At 42.9% G+C, this 21,740-nt stretch overlaps 2 long non-coding RNA genes across 2 annotated transcripts in view; one reads left to right on the forward strand and one right to left on the reverse strand.

The window, feature by feature from the left end:
- Positions 1-19,665, forward strand: part of LOC143421551 (uncharacterized) — a 41,691-nt gene extending 22,026 nt beyond the window's left edge. Inside the window, exons 2-3 of the long non-coding RNA XR_013101231.1 lie at positions 18,927-19,025; positions 19,537-19,665. This is a non-coding gene — a long non-coding RNA (uncharacterized LOC143421551). The remainder of the gene's footprint in view (positions 1-18,926; positions 19,026-19,536) is intronic.
- On the reverse strand, positions 11,642-19,541 carry LOC143421552 (uncharacterized). The gene is made up of 3 exons (XR_013101232.1): positions 19,348-19,541; positions 18,514-18,648; positions 11,642-18,356 (listed from the first exon to the last, which is right to left on the reverse strand). It is a non-coding gene; the product is annotated as an uncharacterized LOC143421552 (long non-coding RNA).
- Positions 19,666-21,740: the final 2,075 nt, after the last annotated feature.

The following is a 21,740-nucleotide window of genomic DNA, read 5'->3' on the forward strand; positions in this document are numbered from 1 at the left end:
TTTTAACAGTATCTTCAATTCCAATCATATCTAAAATCATGAGAGTCAAAGGGAAATTTTGGAAATTGCGAGCAGATTCACATATGACACTTGCAACGGAATATAGAATGGAAAAAGCCTCAGAAGACATGTTTTCTTTAACACTGACCTTTGCATTAAAAAGATCATATTTGCCAAGAAACATGTTTATCATAAGTCTAGCACATTGCTTTCTATTTGAAATCTGGGCTTTTATTTCTGCGTAGTGCTCTTTCTTGTATGCACTTTTAAGGAATTTCTTAATATCATGGAGTTCATAGTCTCCTATTTCAATTCCAAATATACGTGCATATAGATTTTTTAGGTAAATAGATATAATCCAAATACCCCATTTCAAGTATATGAACTTGTTTGTGTTATTATGTGCAAGATAATTAATTATAGCTACCGTGTATTTTCCTGGTTTAATCTCATAGCACTCACAAAGTATTTCTTTTCCTTCATAAGTAATGCATAGACTACGAATCATTACTAAATCTTGTGGGTTTGAGAAAAAGGGTTCAGTAAGCCGAAAATTAATGTTCTTTTTAATACATCCAATCTCCTCCCCCTTATGACTATTTGAATCTAAATGATTGTTTTTGCCATTGTAGTGAGCTGATGAAAGTGTTCCTTCATCATCTGGAAATCGGTCATTTTTATTCCTGCAAGACAAAGAGACAAAGACAAAAGTATAAACCCAATGTAATTCTTTTGCTGAAATATACTGCTGAGATTCATTATCTGTATTCTGTTTTTCTGGATACAGTGATGTGAAAAAGTGTTTGCTCCCTTCCTGGTTTCCTACTTTTTTGTAGGTTTTTCAGTTTCATTTACCACAGCAAGTCTTTCATGAGCCAGCACCATGTATTACAGTTGGTATGATTTTCCTTTTCTGAAATGCTGTGGTAGTTTTATACCAGCTGTAATGGGACACAGACCATTCAAAAGGTTCAACTTTTGTGTTGTCAGCCCATAGAGTATTGTCCCCAAACTCTCTTGGGGATCATAGAGATGTTTTCTGGTAAAGCTGAGGTGAGCCTTTATGTTCTTTTTGCTCAGAAGTGGGGTTTTTCTTGGAACCCTGACATGCAGGCCATTTTTGCCTAGTCTCTTTCTTAAGGTGGAGACATGAACACTGACCTTAACAGAACAGTTATAATTGTCATGGTCCGGGGTCTGTGGCTAGGGCTGGGTATTGTCATTAATTTCTACACTGATTGAATTCTGATGGACAAGGTCACGTTTCAATTCCCCCAATTCGATTTTGAATCCTGATCCTGGGTTTCAGCACCTCTGTAAATGATGCACGACAGCCCAACCACATGTTTGCACTTTTCAGCAACTTCTTTATTGCTGCTGTTGACTTACACACAGCTGCAGCCTTTCAGCGGATGCAGCGCACGCGTGTATTAACGTAATTGCCGCAAATGTCTTTGTTCTGCCGTAAAAGTGACTCTGATGTTAAACATTTGTTCTGCATGACTTTTCTGTCTGGTAACTTGTGCCCACCTGTCAGAAGTCCACGCACATTATTGTTACAGAAGAAGGGTGGCCAAGTTTCAACATAAGCCTTAGTCACAAGTGGAGCCTGCTGTTTGCCCTGCGCAGCCCCAGCCGATCCAAAAGGAGCTCTGCACACCCCATCTGATCCTGCTAAGACACCCAAGGACTGCTCCGTCGCTGCCGTTGGCCCTGCAGCCAACCACCAAGACTGCTAATATTTCAGTTTGAACTCCAATTACCCTGTTTGTACTTCACCCTGCATCCATCCATCCATCTTCTTCTGCTTTATCCGAGGCCGGGTCGCGGGGGCAGCAGCCTAAGCAGAGAAGCCCAGCCCTCCCTCTCCCCAGCCACCTCTTCCAGCTTATCCGGGGGAATACCAAGGCGTTCCCAGGCCAGCCAAGAGATACAATCTCTCCAGTGTGTCCTGGGTCTGCCCTGGGGCCTCCTCCTGGTGCCCGGAACACCTCACCCAGGAGGCGCCCAGGGGGCATCCTTGTCAGATACCCGAACCACCTCAGCTGGCTCCTTTCGATGTGGAGCAGCAGCGGCTCTACTCTGAGCCCCTCCCGGATGGCTGAACTTCTCACCCTATCTCTGAGGGAGAGGCCAGCCACCCTTCGGAGGAAGCTCATTTCTGCCGCTTGTATCCGCGATCTCGTTCTTTCGGTCACTACCCACAGCTCGTGGGTAGTGATACTTAAACTCCTCCACTTGGGGCAGGAACTCATCCCCGACCCGGAGTGAGCACTCCACCCTTTTCTGGCTGAGAACCATGGCCTCAGATTTGGAGGTGCTGATCCTCATTCCCGCTGCTTCACACTCGGCTGCGAAACCGTTCCAGTGCGAGCTGGAGGCCCTCACCCGATGAAGCCAACAGAACCACATCGTCCGCGAAAAGCAGAGATGAGATTCTGAGGCCACCGAAGTGAAAGCCCTCCGCCACTTGCATCTCCTCATTTGAGATGCAAATGAGGAGATGCTGTTTTGCAAAGAAGAATGGGCAAGCATTTCAGTTTCTAGATGTGCAAAGCTGGTAGAGACAGACCCTAAAAGACTGGCAGCTGGAACTGCAGCAAAAGGTGGTTCTACAAAGTATTGACTCAGGGGGCTGAATAATTATGCACACCCCACTTTGCAGTTATTTATTTGTAAAAAATGTTTGGAATCATGTATGATTTTCGCTCCACTTCTCACTAGAGATGGACCAATCCGATATCACGTATCGGTATCGGTCTGATACTGACCTAAATTACTGGATCGGATATTGGAGAGAAATAAAAAATGTAATCCGATCCATTAAATATCAAAAAAGCACCTCACAAAACTTGCGACACGGCGTAACTTGGCTCATAACCGTAGCACGTTGGAGCAGTGTGGTCACGTGATAGAGCGGCTGTGTGTATTTGTAGCCTCGCTACCAAACCAGCATTTCATCTCCGAGGAAGTTTTCCCAGAGAGAAGTAAAGCAAGTGTGCAAGTTCATCTCTGAATGTTTGTAAAGCATTCCAGCGTTAAGCTTAACAACCGATATATGGAGCGACTGCCTCTCTCCCTCTCTCTCCTGCTGCTACTTCAATCATGAAACTGATCAATGATCAGCTGATCGTCTCTCTTCATTGTTTTTGGCCCACTTTGCACCAGAAAGAGGAAACCAGCGGCTGAACAACAGCAGCACGTTTAAGCTTGATCAGCTGTTGTTAGAATTTATTTAATATTACTTTCTACTCGAGGATCTTTTTCTACGCAGCTGACGCTGGTAACTGTGCAGGGGCGGATCTAGCAAAGTTTAGCCAGGGGGGCCGATAGGGCATTAACAGGGAAAAGGGGGCACAAAGACATACTTTTCTTTCTTATTCTCATTTAAAATGTCGAGCTTTTAATAAATAATTATCTGACACCCAAAGTTTTAATTTGATGTAAAATGTATAGAAGTCCATTACTGTATATAGTAACTGTTAAGTCTAATATACCCTAGTAAGCTATAGTACTTTTCCTTTGGGAAGGTACCATCTGTGCAGTTCTGTAGAAGAAAGATGTTGAATCTATTTAATTATTCTTGAAAAATAATTGATTTCTGTGCTTTTTTTTTTCACACTGCATCAAATTAAAGTTGATTACGTCGATTAAGCATCATGAGGTGGAGCGTGAGGGGTGGTTCCCTATTTTTTATTTTATTTTTGCTGGGAGTTTTAGAGCCCTATTCGTTAGGTTGTTTAATATTTCTGCTAAGTACTCTTTAAAACACCAGAATAGGGAGGATGGAGCAGGTTTAAGTTTATTAGATTGATCAGTGTTGCTGAACTATGAAATATTTTGGGCGCAGTGTACTTTTTACACACAGGTATAACAGAATAGCTTTAGTGTTGTTGTTTATTTAAACTTGAGTATGAACTTATACAAAATGCAGCAAGATATTTAAAAAACAGTTTTGTTGATTAAAAAACACTATATCGGATTCATATCGGTATCGGCAGATATCCAAATTTATGATATCGGTATCGGACATAAAAAGTGGCATCGTGCCATCTCTACTTCTCACGTGTGCACCACTTTGTGTTGGTCTTTCACCTGGAATTCCAATAAAATTGATTCATGTTTGTGGCTGTAATGTGACCAAATGTGGGAAAGTTCAAGGGGGCCGAATACTTTTGCAAGCCGCTGTATGTAAAGGTTGTTTTTCATACACGAATCTGAATCTCAGCCTAAAACTCAGAGCATTAGAACAACAATGAAACCAAACAGAAAGCTCTTCATAACTAGAGCTGCAAGCAGCCTGGCCCTTGCATATTTTGCAGTTACTCGATGGGAAGATGTTGCTCCCATGTTATCAGTAGGTGGTGATAAATCATAAATAAGCTAACAAAGTTTCAAATAAATTAAAAAAAACCCTGAGACCTAACCCTGTGACAGCTCAGATTGGAGGAATGCAGCCAGACATGCAATTAGCCACAACATGTTGAGATGTATTGAGAGAGACTTTTCTTTATTAAGAACAGTGTGAAACTATAGCACACAATTTTTGAGATATATGCTCAAAGATTCTTCAGAACCCAACATAATCATTGCTCATTATTTTTAAATAATATGTTAACTCAAACTGAACACTTAACTGTTGTTTTCTTATGTGATTTATAGCATGTTACAGTTTGAATGCCAAAATATAGTAAAAAATAGAACTCAGCTCACCTGTATCTCATATTTTGTCTCCGTTTGTCAATCCAAAAAAATTACACAAGAGAACACAGACTCTTAAATAGAAACAGACTATAGATCCGCCCTACTTTGAACATTTTGCTCATTGGCCACTAGAAGGATCTGATGATTGAAGGTGTGTCCGTAAGAGGGAAGACACACCTTCAATCATCAGATCCTTTCAGCAAAGGTGTTTTTCAGTTTCCTGATTTTCTTGTTGCTCTCCCACAGATTTCAATGGGCTCAGAGAGATATTGTTTACAACAGAGGCGGAGCCAGACATTTTACACACCCAGGGCTTAGCCCTAAAGGGTAGTATGCATAGGCTGTGTTTTCAGTTTTGTTCAAAAAAGAATGACTTCATATAGGGAAAATATATATCACATGTGCAGGACACCTTAAACTAGTTTTTTAATTAAGCAGCGAGGCAGAACAAAGTCAGGGCTGTATCAAGACACAGGGACTAAACCCCAGTTCAACCAGACCCAGAACTGATCCAGAATTAAAACAGGACTACAACAGTTCAAAATCAGGACTACTGAGGATTTAACCAAGACAGAACCACAATCAGAACTAGATGATAGTAGCACTAAAAATCATCATAGACCTGCACTACACTTATTTTTTAATTCTACCAAAGTACAATATTGAGATTCAGAAAAGTTTATATAATTATTTAGCCTTGTTGTGCAAACAAGCCTGCAGAACTTAATAAATATAAAATTTTAAAAGTAACAAATGGTATCTAAAAAGTTATAATAGGCACTGGATACATGTTCTGATGAGTTTTGGCAAACAACCATTTGACTAACATGTGTGTCTCACCTGCACTTGTTCCCTCTCTGTTCCTCTCTCTCCCTCTCTGTGCTTTAGTTGTGATTTAGTGCTATATAAATAAATTGGAATTTAATTGATTTGAATCATCACTTTCTGAAATGATCAGACCAGCCCATCTAGCACTCACTACTATGTCACATTCAAAGTCACTAAAATTGCTTTTTGTACCTATTCTCATGTTGTTTGGTTTCCCAATACCCAATTCAGTCTTAAACAGCTCTACCCTGCCATCTGTGACCTCGACTCATTTGCAGATTCTTTATGGAGCGTATGATGGTTCTAAGGCAGATCAAGGCCAGAACCACTTTGCTGTGTGGGAATTTTGAAGCTAAGGTAAACAAGCAAACATATGGATGATGTCATGTTTCAAGAAGGATCTGATTCTTTAATTATGTAACCAAAGTATTAAAATTAAGTCCAAGTTTTGTGTATACAGATCAAATGTGTTTTATAGTTTTTGTAATCCAGATTATTTTTTATCAACTATAAATGTGCTATATTTCAAATAGTTGCATATATATGTATGTACATCTGATTCTATTTATTCTTTTAAATTAACTCTCATCATGTTGTCTGTGACATTTCTGCTCTAGGTGTGGTTTGAAAAAGAAAGCATCACTCACCTGCTGTTCCTCATATCTTAAATAACTCTGTATCAACTCCTAACTAGCATTCAAAGGTGGTGTCCACATATTTTTCTGCATCACTGAGTTTCAAACAAAAAGAATTCCAGCATTGTGTTTTCTTCCATTTACGTCATTCTTCAGTCACATCAGTTCAGCTGTAGGACTTTGTATTTTGTGGCTATATTATTTGCATGACGTGTCAGGAACTACTGAGCTGTCTATAGAAGATCTTGGTGTATGCTTCAATTCTGCTCTCTTGGGGTACGACAGTTTGGATACCTGGGTTACCAAAGCCCCCTGCATTGTCAGAGGACCCCACGCACCCGTCACACACACTCTTCATACTGCTGTCTTCTGGCAAGAGGTATCAGAGCGAAAGAGTTTCTTCCCCCAGGCTGTCAGACTCCTGAACACACACACTGACACACACACATTCTCGTTCAGCTTTGTTAGTGAGGACATTCATTGACATAATGCTTTCCCTAGCTGCTTGCCCTAACCATCAGAAATGAATGCCTAACCCTTACCCTGAACCTAACGTAACCTAATTGTAACCCTGACACTAAAACCACACACGCACACGCACACATTCATATACTAAATTACTTTTTGCACAATGCTCAGTCTTTTGCACATTTCTATTGCACTGTCTTGTGTTCGTATAGTTCTGTTCTGTCTGCCGTTACACTGTCTTTGATTAGTTTTTTTTTTCTTTTTTTCCCAATTTTTACACTTTATGTAGTCCTGTGTTGATTGTCTGTTATATCTCATATGTAGCACTATGGTCTTAGAAGAACGTTGTCTCCTTTCACTGTGTTCTGTACCACTGCACATGGTTGGAATGACAATAAAACTTGACTAGTCTTTTTCTGTTTGAGAAGTCATATTGTAACTGGGACTTTTGTTTTTTGCTGATGGAATTCAATCTGAAATATTTTAGGCCAAATTGTTGTTTGTTTCTGGCAGACAGAAGTGCAAAGAACATGATTTGTGACTGATTTCAGAGCCAGTGTCCCTTCTTCACTTCTGTCTGCATTTGTCTGAATTTCAAATCAATTCAATTCAATTTCTTTATTGTCCCACAAGGGGAAATTAGTTTAGCAGCAGGATAAAAATAAACAGAACAATACTATAAAATAATAATGACAATAATAGTGATAGAAAATCCTAGGACAGTTATTTGCCATTGAGGAGACAAGATGCAGTGGGGATAAAAGAGATCTGGAGTCTTTTAGTCCTCCTCGGAGGTACTCTAAAACAGCAGCCGGAAGGCAACAACTCAAACTCACTGTGAAGTGGATGGTTCAAACAATTAATAATAGAATGAGCCTTTCTAAGCACATTTCTATTGTAAATGGCCAAAAGTTCATCTTGCCAGCGCCCTGAAATTTTGCAAGCAGTTTTTACCAGAAGTCCCAACAGATTCTTATTCTTCACCGTCAGGTTACCAAACCAGGCAGCGATACAAAAAGACATCACAGATTCAATAAAACTTCTATAAAACAAGGACAACATCTCAGATGAGACATTCAAAGATCTCATTTTCCTTAAAAAGAACAGTCTTTGTTGAACTTTTTTAGTGGCATCAGCATGAGATTCAAAACACAGTTTATGGTCAAGTACCACACCTAGATATTTATAACTCTCAACGATCCCAACATCGGCAGTTTTAATGATAGTGGGTGATGAGCTATAAGCAGAGGTGGAAAGTAACGAATTACATTTACTTGCGTTACTGTAATTGAGTAGTTTTTTTTGTGTATTTGTACTTTTTAAAGTCATTTTCTGTCACGGTCTGGCTGGCAGACCGTGGGGATGTGTGAGGAAGGAGGACCCAGGCGCGGTGCTCAATGTACAAACAGTGAATTTATTTACAGAGTGGTAGAAAGTAACAATAAACCCCAGTGTATTCCCCAGACTCCCGTGTCGTGTCTTCCTCGTGCTCTCTGCTCCCGTGTCAGCACCCCCCGGTGCTCGCTGCTCTCCCAAGCCTTCCACGCTCCTCCTGCGGGAAACAATAGCGGCAGCTGTCAGGACACTCAGTAATGGCAGGCATACACTTTAAGACCAAACCTAGACTAACGTGGAGTCTCAAGCAAATGATCCCACGTCGGTGGGAGCTCCAACTCTCTCCTAAGTAGCTCCCCCGACGAGGCCTGATCAGCAGCAGGTGTGTGACTTCGGGTGTGGCCAGTCCCTCCGCAGGGCCACACCCCTCAGGCCTGCAGGTGGCCGAGCTCCATCCTCCAGGCACACCCGCAGACATACACACCCATACCTCGCCTAAACATATGAGTGGGACACAGACTAACACAGCACAGAAAAACACACACATATGTACACGCACAGAGAAGGGGGAACGACACCAAAAATACATAATAATAATACAGGTCCATGACTGCCCAGGGGTCCTGGGTTGCCCAGTCCCAGGACCCTGACAGTACCCCCCCTCTAAGGGTCGGCACCTGACGACCCAAAAACCAAAACAAAACAGCACAACCAACCCAGGGCGGGCGGCGGGAGGTCCAGGACGGAGGGCCAGAACCAAAACAAGCAAAAACCACCAAAGAAAACAACCCCTCCAAGGTCACAGTCCCAGAGTCCGACCGCGCATCCCGCAGCGGAGCAACAAAAAGAAAAAACGCCACAAAACAGTCTCAGGCGGCCCATCAACATAACAAAAGAGTTCAGGGGGCCTACCTCGAGTCCAATGGCGGCGACATTGCAGCTCCGGCGGACGGCCACGGGTCCGGCAACAGCAGAAAAACAGTTCTGGGGGCCTGCCACTGCTCCAGTGGCGGCGGTACTGCTGCCCCTCCGGTGGCGGGCCCCGGGTCCAGTAGCGGCGGCGCTGTTGCAGCTCCGGCAGACGGCCACGGGTCCGGCAGCAGCAGCAAAACAGTTCTGGGGGCCTGCCACTGCTCCAGTGGCAGCGGCACTGCTGCCCCTCCGGTGGCGAGCCCCGGGTCCAGTAACGGCGGCGCTGCTCCCCAGGCGGCCTGCCCGGGATCCAGTGACGTTATTGTTACTTTGTTTCACACTGTAAATAAACACACTGTTTATACATAGAGCACCGCGCCTGGGTCCTCCTTCCCCACTCCTTCCACGGTTTGCCATGCCATACCGTGACATTTTTCAAGTCTGTAATTTTACTTTTACTTAAGTATATTTTTAAAAAGTATTGTAGTTTGCTACGTTTTCAATCACACCCGTTACTGAGTAAATTAAAAATAAAAAAAAACATTGCGCTTCGGAAATACTGCAGGGAATGATGGGTAGTAGAATAAATTGGGGTCACGTTAAAGATGGAGTCTGACATCGGTGTTACGGATCCAGTGAAAAAAGAAGCCCCGTCGAATTCTGCTGACCCTGAACTCGAAGAAACGGATGTGAACCCCTGGCCGTATTTAAGGGACCATTTTGGCTGCAAGTGCAAGAAAGGCAACAGCTTTATTATGCAGTGTAAGCTGTGTTTGCCCAGAGAGACCGAGTTAGCTTTTAAAAATTCCACATCAAACCTGCGCAAGCATGTAGAGGTAAGTTAAATACAACTCGTACCGTTATGGTAGCAAAAAGGCTGTGTTCAAATTAATCACATTAAGTTAAGACATCTGTGAAGAACACAGATAACGTTGGTTGGTACTAGCAACTTGCTGTAATCGGGCACGTTGTTGTCCACGCAACTTACATTTTTTTTTACGGGGTTGGTAAATTGCTAAAAGAAAATGTGTTTACCTACGTTTTTCCTGTTTGTTAATAATAATTTATTTAAAAAAATAGTTAAATTAGAGACAGAAGCGGCTACTTTCTTACTTAACCCACATATGTTCACACTGCAGGCAAAAGAATAACAGAGCGCTCACTTACCTTAGATTAGTCAAAGACAGCTGACTTCTGTTACTTGTTAATTAGCACTTGCAACCTCCCGTTAACTAGCCTGTTACTGTCCAATAAAAAAAAACACGAGGTATATTGGTGTAATTTACCAGCGGTAGCTATGTAATGCATTGATGTCTTATTAGGGACGTCAAAAAACTTTCTCTCAAACTTAACACTGGCCTGCCTGCCTCAGCTGCCTTCGAGCGTCTCTTTAGCTGTGCTGGACTACTGTTCACTGCAAAGTGAGCAAGGATGAACTCTACTAACTCTGAAAATCAACTGCTCCTCAAAATTAACAGGAAGTTCAGAGAGTAACACTCTAGGATAGGACAGTAGGGCAGGGCCATGTTTAAAAAATTAAAAAAACATTTTTAAAGCAGCTGCCGTTCAGTTCAGTACTTGTTCTCTTATTTGACAGTTTAGAACACATTCTCATGTGAAAGAATGATGTGGTTTTGTATTGAAAACACTGATACCTGACAGTTTGGTTGATTGGTTTGGTGACCATTATCCATTTTCATGTATAGACTTGCAGTTTAACTGCCACTGCACTTTAATTTGTAAAGTTTTTCTTTTCACTAAAAAAGAACTACTTTGAGATTTATATCCCACTGTCTTTTTTTGCACTACTCAGAAGCGGCTGTCCTCCTGCTGACAGAAAAGTAACTATGTAACTTTTACTCTGAGTACATTTTAAATGAGCTACTTTTTACTTTTACTTGAGTACATTTTTAGACAGGTAATTTTACTTGTACTTGAGTAAAATTTCAGCAAAGTAATAGTACTTTTACTTGAGTAAAATATTTTAGTACTCTTTCCACCTCTGGCTATAAGAGGACTTCCTAAAATCAATAATCATGTCTTTAGTTTTTGACACATTAAGTGAAAGGAAGGACTCATCACACCAATTCACAAAATCATCTACAACCTGTCCATGGCCTGACTCGTCCCCCACTAGAAAACTGACGATCACTGTGTCGTCAGCAAACTTCAGGACGTGTCTTTTCGTGAAATTGCTGTTCATAAACTGTTTATGCTGAGTCTGAGTCTGCAGAGGGTCCCGGTGATGTGGAAGACATCATGCCTCGTCCCTGTACCAAAGACGCCTCGTCCCAGTGGCCCCCAGGATTACAGGCCCGTGGCACTGACCTCCCACATCATGAAGACCCTGGAAAGGCTCATCCTGGACCAGCTGCGACCCATAGTAAGACCACATCTGGATCCCCTTCAGTTCGCTTATCAGCCTCGTCTCGGAACAGAGGACGCCATCATCTACCTGCTCAATCGTGTCTACACCCATCTGGACCAGCCGGCGAGCACTGTGAGGGTCATGTTTTTTGACTTTTCCAGTGCTTTCAACACCATCAGGCCGACCCTCCTGGGTGATAAGTTAGCAGCGATGCAGGTGGATGCTTCTCTGGTGTCCTGGATTGTTGATTACCTGACAGGAAGACCACAATATGTACGTCTCCCACAGTGTGTGTCTGACAAGGTGATCAGCAACACAGGGGCACCACAGGGGACTGTCCTCTCCCCCTTCCTCTTCACCCTCTACACCACAGACTTCAGCCACTGCACAGAGACCTGCCATCTTCAGAAGTTTTCTGATGACTCTGCGGTGGTTGGATGCATCAGCAGGGATGATGAGACAGAGTACCGGGCTGTGGTCGACTCCTTTGTCACGTGGTGTGAGCAGAATCATCTGCAGCTCAACGTGGCAAAGACCAAGGAACTGATCGTGGACTTCAGGAAGACCAGGAAACACTTGACCCCTGTTTCAATCCAGGGGGTCAGTGTTGACATTGTGGAGGACTATAAATACCTTGGAGTACACATTGACAATAAACTGGACTGGGCTAAAAACACCACAGCACTTTACAGGAAGGGCCAGAGTCGTCTCTATTTTTTGAGGCGACTGAGGTCCTTCAACATCTGCCAGAAAATGCTGAGGATTTTCTATGAGTCTGTTGTGGCCAGTGCGATCCTCTATGCTGTTGCATGCTGGGGGAGCAGGCTGAGGGTCGCAGATGCCAACAGACTTAATAAACTGATCCGTAAGGCCAGCAATGTTGTGGGGATGGAGCTGGACTCCCTCAAGGTGGTGTCGGAGAGGCGGATGCTGTCCAAGATAAAGACAATGTTGGATAACACCTCCCACCCACTCCATGACATGTTGGTCAGTCACAGGAGCTCGTTCAGTGAGAGACTGAGATTACCGAAAAGCACCACTGAACGACACAGGAAATCATTCCTGCCTGTGGCTCCCTGTACAACGCATCCACTTAACACACTGTTTGCTGCTACAGCTACACATGTTTCTTTTCCAAATATTTATTTATAAGTGACTTATGTATGTATGTATGTATGTATATATATGTATATATTGTACTATTCTTAGTTAGCGTATTGTCTGTCTTGTCTTAATGTTGGTTTAAAATGGAGCACTGTAACAAAAAATAATTTCCCCCAGGGATCAATAAAGTATTCTGATTCTGATTCTGATTCTGATTCTGACTCTTGCTTTTGGTGTGTCTAAAAAGATTAGCTACCCCCCTCTCATCAATACAAATAGATGGGGGAGTGATAGTCCTTTCCCTCAGTGTGCTGGTCTGCCTAGAACAGTCATAGTTCTCAAAACGAAGGTAAAAACTGTTAAGACTGTCTGCCAGATGTTTGTCAGAGGTAAACCCATCTAAGGTAATGCTACTTTTACCTTTCGTGTGTAGCCCTGCCACTGTTTTCATACCTAGTCAAGCTCTTTGGAGGTTGTTACTGCTGAGTTCTGACTCAATCTCTATTCTGTACCTCATCTTGGCAATCTTTATTGCAGCCCTCACCTCCTTCCTCAATATTCTCACAGTGGCAACGTCTCCCTCATTAAAAGCAAATTTTCCTTTTAAGAATCAGATCCTTAATATCTTTAGAGAGCCACGGTTTGTTATTGGAGAAAGTCTTAAATTCTCTGACTGGAACCACAGAGTCTTTGCAAAAAGAGATGTAGCCACACACCACATCAGTGAGTTCATCCAAATCAGAAGTGCTCTCTTGAAACAAGGACCAGTCAGTGCAATCAAAACACCCCTGAAGGGCAACACAACTGTCTTTTGTCCAGACATTAGTCCGCTTCACACAGGCCTTCTCCCTCCTAATCACAGATCTGTAAGCAGGGAGGAGGTGAATAACATTGTGATCTGAAGAACCTAGCGCAGGTCCAGCCACAGACTTATATGCCCCCTTAACTGGTCCATAAGACAAATCCAGCATTTTGTTATGCCTTGTAGGACAAGTGACATATTGAAAGAAATTGTTCAGTGATTTCTTAAGATTACAATCACCAAGAATAAAATGTAATAGAGAGTCTGCAGATTGTGTACCACTTTAAAAATGGAATAACACCAGCTGTGGTGTGAGTTTACAAACCAAATGAATTTGGTCTTAAACTCACAATTCATGATGCATAGTAGTTTTTATGGCACAGCAGGTTTTGACATTACAAACGTTTATCTTTACCTCATATAAATACACACAAGATTTGATAATAAAGAGTGTTTGAACATCTTTGGCATACTTCTGAAATGATGGAAAGAGTTTCAGAATATCTAAAAGTGTCATTTATCACAAAATTCACTTGGACAAGGCAAGAATCAATTTCGATTATGAGATCATCAGTTAAGCATGAAACTAACATGAAGTTAAATTAGGCTGTTTTTTCCATTGTTGCTGTATAAGTTGATCAGGATTAGTTGAAACTCATAAAGGGCCATAACCAGAATGAAAAATTAGAAAATCAGATTTTCAGAAGGATGACTGCTGACTTTGAAGTGCCATGAGTGAATTAAGCTTGCACATAGCCTCATAATGAATTTATATTTTTTCCTTCAGGCAATTAGTTTCCCACATTTCATTTACACAAATCTGTAATGTTTTGCATCCCTTTAGGGCCATGTGTAAAAATGGCTGTAATTCCTGAAAACTTGATGCCAACCCCTTGTATTACAGTTTTTCTCGATTGGTTTGGCTCATTTCCTGAAACCGAGATGACATTCTCAAAATAACATGGACAAATCTCCAAACCACCTTGCAATTGTTCACAACAGAATGTCATTTTTCATTGGTTTTATCAAATTGCAAATGCTTTAGTACATGTCTCAAGTGACTCTGTGCTTCTTTTCAAATGATTATGTACAAGTAGCTACAGTTAGCACAACGAGCCCACATTTAGCACATTTTCCAAATAAATAGATCTTGGCGATCTAAACTGATTAGTTGATTTTTCAGTGAAATGGTTACTCACTCCAAAACATATCAGCATGGTTTCATTGTGTAAGTCATCATATGCACAATTGTCTGTTCAACTGTCAAAATTAGTCAAAGATATAATACCATGAAAGTATGTCTTGGAACATTTGATAAAGTTATGACAGTACTTGACAATCAATCAGGTGAAATTAGAACTAACGAAGGAGCAGTTTCCCACATCTCAGATGACCAATCAAACAGGTTGTTTAGATACCTGACAGGTGTTGTCTTTGATTATGACTGCTGCCAAAAGTATATAGACAGAGCTTGGCCCGGGGCCAGTTTCATTTGCAGTGTGAACATGGAAGCACCTCGCCAAGTACAACAGCAACTTCCTGCTCGAGGAAGAGGAGGAGTGAGAATGCGTGGAGGAATAGGGGGAAGAGGCCGAGGAGCACGGAGGCACCATGATGTCCCAGATGAAATCCGGGCCACCCTTATTGACCACGTTATAAACCATCGCCTCACAATGGCAGAGGCAGGTCGCCGAGTGCAGCCTAATGTGCCTCGGTCTACAGTCTCCTCCATCATCCAAACCTTTCGCAGGGAAAACAGGTACAGAACTATGCTATTGAACTATTCAGTGTTGGTGTGTGTGTAGGCCAAGAGTACTGTAATATCTTCATGTCATGTTATATGATACTATAAAAATGACAAAGAAAAAAAATGGAGAAAATACTGTGAATAGTATTCCAGTCACTGTGCCATAAAACAGCAGTACAATTACATTGGTAACTCATTTTGTAACAAATTCACAGTGTTGACCTTTGACTTGTATGTCTAGGATTGGACGACAGCCTCAAGTGGGCGGCAGAAGAAAACTTCTAAATGAACAACAAGAACGAGAAATATGCAACATGGCCATTGCAAATAATGCCATCGCACTGAGACAGATTTGTAATGCAATCCTGCTAGACAATGTAATGTTCCAAAATATAAACTCTATCAGCATCTCCACAACATCTCCATGCCACTGGTTGGGGTGAGAGAAGGAAGACAGGATAAAGACATGCTGTGGAAGAGAGACAGAGGTTGATAACAGATATGATTCAATGCAGAGTTACCGCATTAAAAGGACGGTACAGAGACAGATTGCATCTGGATGCAAAGAGACAGTACTTGCAAAAAATAGCGTGCATTGGAAATGTGGACCCGTATGAAATAACAGCAGTGGAGTAGAAACTCTGAAGACCAACCGCTTTTGATTTAGGCTGATATATTCTTGTACCTTGTCTGTGGAGTCAGCGCATACACGGCGCACCAATTTCGCCATTATAAATCTCTGGAGGCGCGCATCCAATTCACGAAGGACTGGGTACAAGATTTGGTTATTTTTAAGCCTCCACCTCGTGAGTACGCCGTCATTCAAACAAAGGTAAGTCAGCTTGAGTACTGCGAGTAAAATGCGTTTGATTTCCCCCCGAACATTCAGATTAGTGCTAGCAAAAATTCATTCATGAGGGGAAAATACAGTGAGAACATGTGGAGGCTGTTAGAGGGATAACAGTGAGTTCAGTGCATTGATGTGACACTGTCCTGAATTTTTTATTCATTCTCTATGGTTAAAGAAATTGCACTAATTAATTCGTATTTATTATAAATAATCCTGATTACACATCTTTCTTCCGTGTTTATGTCCTTTGTAACTAAAAATACTTTCTATTTTGGTTTTATACATTGATCAATGACCTGCAGAATCTCCTTGTCATATTAGGTGTCCATAATTGTCACTTAAAGTCAAGCTTTATGCGTTCTCCCTCTTGAAAGTGATTACATCCTTGCATTACATACTTTAGGTTCATATTTTGCTGGCAGATAAAAAAAAACCATTCAGATTTAAAATACATGCAGCGTTCTATAGATGGATACATAAAAACACTTTGTTACATTTATGATAAATGGATTTGAAAGTAAATAAAACACATTTGTGTCGGCCTTGGCTTATTAAAGTTCTTGTCTTTAAATGAACTTTGTCTGTGTGTGTTTCAGGTCCTGCACTCTTAAAGACTGAATTGCAGCATTGCAGCCATGGGTCACTGTGAGCATCACAGGGAAGGTTGAAGCCGCCCACTGCAGCTGTATAGCCGGAGTCTTGGAGACCTGCAGCCATGTCGCTGCTCTTCTGTTTAATGTAGAAGCAACAGTGTTGATCCGTGGCACAAGGACTAGGGATGGGTATTGATAAGATTTTAACGATTCGATTCTCTTATCGATTCTTTTTTTTAAAAAAAAGGAGAACACTAAGGTCGATTAGCTTAGAACTTTGTTTTATTTCTTCTCTTTGAACAAGACAGACATTTAGGAGTAACATGGCCTTACAAACCCAGCAATGAGATCTTAAGAGATCCACAGCCTACGGCTCTTCAATGGGGTGTCACAGGGACCCCGGGGAAAAAAATTGTAAATGTAAAATAATAAAATAAATATTCTTCTGTAGCAATAACAAAGTATAACATAAATTATTCTGTAGCAATTACACAAGAATATCCAGTAATGTCCCTGCCTACAATTAAACACATTCACTTACCGAAAATCATCTGCTGTGGCAAATGGGTGCAAGCCTTTGACCACAAACTGAGTCACTGTTCGGTGACATTCGTCTATCCTGCCTGAAAGGAGACGCTATCGGTAGACTGCAGCGAGAACTGCCAGCATCTGAGCCAGACTCTGTCTCTCTCATCATGGTCACCTACATGTACAGTAATGGCAGGTTTTGTAATAAGGCAGATCGCGCTAACATAATATGCACTGTTAGTTGATTATTTACCTGCCGCATTAACGGGAGAGGACGTGCAAACGTTACCGCTGCTGCTGGGTTGAGATTCACGAGTCCGGAGCGGAATTAAAAACACGACATTCATTTAAGGTCATCGTGTGTTTTGTGAGCAAATGCTTTTGCATATTCGTAGTGTTTCCTCCCTTAAATGAAGTATCTACTTTGCAAGTTGCCCTGTTGTCATCGGTTCTCATAAAGTATAATCAAACTTTTGAGCGTTTGAGCCGCTTAGGCGCCATGTTTCCTGCCAGGTAAATGACGCTCCGCAACGTGGTGACGTCATTCGGGGCGACTGGAATCGATAAGGGAATCGTTTGTAAAAATGGCAAACACTTCCAAGGAATTGAAACAGTGGGAACCGGTTCTCAACAAGAACCGGTTTTCGATACCCATCCCTAACAAGGACTGTTACAGATGAACCTGCATACTGGGTTTTGCTGGGTAATGGGACCAAGATACAGCCAGAGGTTGGCCATAAGATAGACTTCTCCTCTCCAGCTGCCCAAAAAAGGCTCTTGATCAAAACATAAACAGACCATCCGTAGTGACAGGTAAAAGGAGCCGTCCTCAAAAAGGGAAAATTCCACCTGCTACTGTGGAGGAGTTGGATCAACTGATGGGAAAATATTTCTCCAAGTATAGTTCTGTTCTGAATAACCCATAATGTTTTAATTTAGGGGGCCATGTAAATAATTTGCATTTACTGAATATGTACTTACTAAGTAACACTGTTCAAAAGTTGAATAAAGAAACAAACAACTGTTTGTCTTTTTTTAAAAATTAAAACCACTTTGTAGAACATCACATCAGTTACAATGTGGAATCAACAAATACAGGCCACGTCATGTATAGTTTACAAATGACAAAATGTTCACATAAAATCATGACAGCATTTAAATAATATCACCCACTACTAGCATTCTGTAATTTACTGTCTCTTTTGAAAACTTATCACTACATGTACAGCACAAGACTTTTAAGAGTATTTAACAAGAGTATTTTCCCTGGTTTTACTGCCACACTGGGGCACATGTTCACCAAAACGCAGCAAACCTTCACCATCTTATCCACAAGGGTCACCTCTTCACCCTCACATGGAAGAAGTAATCTGATTGGCATGGTGGTATGTAGCATGTAGTTTGAAGCAGGGCTTTCTTAGTGCCCCATGTGTGTGTTGGAACCAAGTCACAATATTTCATGCATTTCATAGGCTGGTTTGTCTGCAATAATGAAAAACAATTAGCAACTCTATAAATAGAAGGTAGTTCTGCAAAATCACTCAGTAGGATGTTTGTTCTAATTTGCTATGAGCTCAGAGTGCATCGCAAATAAAACTAATAGGCTATAAAGAGTGATATGAACATATTTATAACTTACCGCAATAAAAATACTGGAGCACACCAACAGATATCTGTGGATGGTCGAGAACTGGATATCAGCTCATCTCACAGCTGCTATCCAGACTAGACGCCTTCTTTTGGTAACATCCGATACACGAGCTGCCTCATGTTGCTTCCAGGTGGGGAAAGAATGAAGAGATAAACCATTTTCAAGCTTATTCTCTTACCAGTCATACCGCACAGAAAGTACGAACCATAGCTGTTGTTATCCGTGTACTTTTGCTCCTCTTTCGCTAGCACTTTGTTTGGCCCAGAAACATGGCGCCTCAACCAAAAATCTGGCCACGCTCCCTCTAGTGACATCACGCTACAAAAGCCCTATTCATCCATCAAAGAGACGTAACTACTCCATCTCGGGGTGTGACTCCTCCTTCTCGCTCTCTGTTTCAGCTTTACCTCCTAAACCTGTGAAGTCTTCACGGCCGACGGTACGTTTCTGGTCCGAGACGCCTCCACCAAGATGCACGGAGATTACACTCTGACTCTGAGGTAAAGCTCTCAGTGCATCACCGGCTTTTCAAACACAGGTTCAAAATCCAATAAACAAAAATGAAGCATTTAAATAATGTTTAAATGTAAAGACTGACTGATCTACAGGTGTGACGGGTGGAAGAGCCAAAACTCGTGGATAAATAAAGCTGAGAGAAACGTTCAGCTGAAAGTCGACATTAACAGTTGAATAGAATGTGGAACAGGATGAAACCTTTGCTAATCTTGTAAGAATACAAAGTTAAACAACCTTATACTCGTTAATTCACATTTTTGAAATCCTATAAAAATAATTTATTCTCAGTGATCTGTGGCTGCTCACCTGCAGCGCCCTCACTGCCCACCAGGGGGCCAAGGCTCTACGTCTTCCAGCTGATTTACAGATTTCGTGGTTTGCACAGTTACAGTCTTGTTTGTGCAGTAAACGTCCACAGCACGACTGTCTGCTTTGTGTCTGGACGATGCCGCGGGCTCTGAGTTGACCAGCTCTCCGTTCTCTCGTCACCTGCAGGAAAGGAGGCAACAACAAGCTGATAAAGATCTTCCATCGGGAGGGGAAGTACGGCTTCTCCGACCCCCTGACCTTCAGCTCGGTGGTGGAGCTGATCAACCATTACAGACACGAGTCTCTGGCCCAGCCTCAGTCTCACCTCTCTCTCTCTCTCTCTCTCTCTCTCTCTCTCTCTCCCTCCCTCCCACAGGGTGGATGGCGAGGTGAAGCACTGCGTCATCAACAAGATGAGCACCGGCTACGGCTTCGCCGAGCCCTACAACCTGTACGGCTCGCTGAAGGAGCTGGTGCTGCACTACCAGCACACGTCGCTGGTCCAGCACAACGACTCGCTCAACGTCACGCTGGCCTTCCCCGTCTACAGCCAGCAGAGACGGTGACCCGCCCCCCGACATCGTCTACACGCCCCCCTCCCCGCCTCTCCTCATTTCCCTCCTCTGACACAGATCAGCGTCTGGATGAAGCTTTTTGTTCAGGCTGAAGCTGAAGCTTGAACTTCCTGCGAGGAACACGTTACAGACATGCCCGTTTCACGCTTTCCCTTCTGTCAGCATGCTCAAGGTGCTCCGGGCTGTTTGTCTGTTATGTATCGATGTCGCCGAGGAACAGAAGCGAGGCGGGGACGCCGTGTTTCACGGGCGGTGTTTCACGGGTGGGGCTGCTGTCGCCTAAAACCTGGTGTGACCAAAATTTACAGGCTTGATGATTTATTCAGTATGACCCAAAATGAGCAGAGGTCAGAGGTCATTGGTTCCTCTGACTTCTGTAGGACTGGAAGTATTTGTCGCCCTCTGGTGGCGTTCAGGTAGAATGCAGGTGAAGGTGTTTCCTGACTGTGACCCTGCAGCTGCGTCCATGTTTCCCTGCCTGTTTTTAACTTTGTGCGACAGTTTCCTGTCCTTCGTGCAAACTCGACACATGTAAACATTAATACGTTTGATTTAAAACGTTCATTCTGACTCTTTGATTTCAGCCTTTTGTTCTCTGTGATGCGGCTCAGAGTCGCAGCAGGTCGTGCGCTGGCGTTGTTGAAGAACATGTTTCAGTCTGAGGGGGAAACGAAGCTCAGCCCGACGGGTCCGATCCGGCGTGATACGGGCACGTGTTCGGCCTGAGCGCAGCGGGCACGTCGGGACGATGAACGCTTTAATCATGGCGCTGATCCGGCTGCAGCTCGGACGATGAGCAGAACGATGATGAAGAGGCGTCGGTGTGAACACTGTGACTCTGGACGAGGGCTAAACCCGACCGAGCGAGGACTCGTCCCCGCCTCCCTCCCGTGTTTCAGTTCCTCAGTTTGTGCATCCTGGACTTCGCCGCTCTTTAATTCTTCTTTTCTTTACGCGCCCGTCAGCACAAGTCCGAGGTCTGGATCAGAACCGAGGTCGATCATAAACGAGCGGTGGAAGGTTTCAGTCGTGGAATCGAGTTTCCTGAACTTCGGACTAAACAGCCGCTGAACACCGGTTTGCTCAGTTCGACCACTGACGAGGCTTTTATGGCTTATTATTATTTTCCTGTGTGGCTCGTTAGAGGACACGCCCCACTGTGACGCTCAGTACGGAGGCGTGGCCTGAACTCCCGCTGAGACGTTTGAAACGTGGATGCTTCAGGTTTGTGGACTTTGTGACGCCTGTTACTAAAAAACCAAAACTGTAAAATGTTTGAGATGAACTGTTTGGAAGCTGGAATAAACAAAAGTGTCGGCCTTTACGCTGAAACATTGACGCGTCTGTTTGTCGTCAGTCTGTGCTCCGTTTAGCGCCAGCATCACGTCTCAGTGCTCGCTGAAAATCAGCTGATTGATTTATTTGTACAGTAAACTCAGCTGATGTAACAGAGCTGCAGGTTCTCCGGCTACGTTAACCCTGACCGACACGCGAGCAGGAATGAGTAGGGATGGGTACCGGTATCCGGTGCCATGATGGCACCGGTTCTGACATAAACGGTAGTAACCAGACCGAAAAGCAGCGCACATTTCGGTGCTTTATTTCGGTGCTTTTTTTTCCTGAGATGTCACACACTTTAGATTCTAGCCAATCATTTTACGTTTCCGAGGATAGTAGGCGGGTCCAGGTACGTATGTTCTGTTAGAGCAGAGCTACAGACTAAAAATGCCCAAGACGAAGCGGTCAAAGTCTGGCTGTACTTCACAGCAAAAGATGCAAACTCAGCAGCAACAAGTGCTTTAAGCTGATACTGTG

Source organism: Maylandia zebra, linkage group LG12 (assembly GCF_041146795.1).
Source record: "Maylandia zebra isolate NMK-2024a linkage group LG12, Mzebra_GT3a, whole genome shotgun sequence".
NCBI lineage: Eukaryota > Metazoa > Chordata > Actinopteri > Cichliformes > Cichlidae > Maylandia > Maylandia zebra.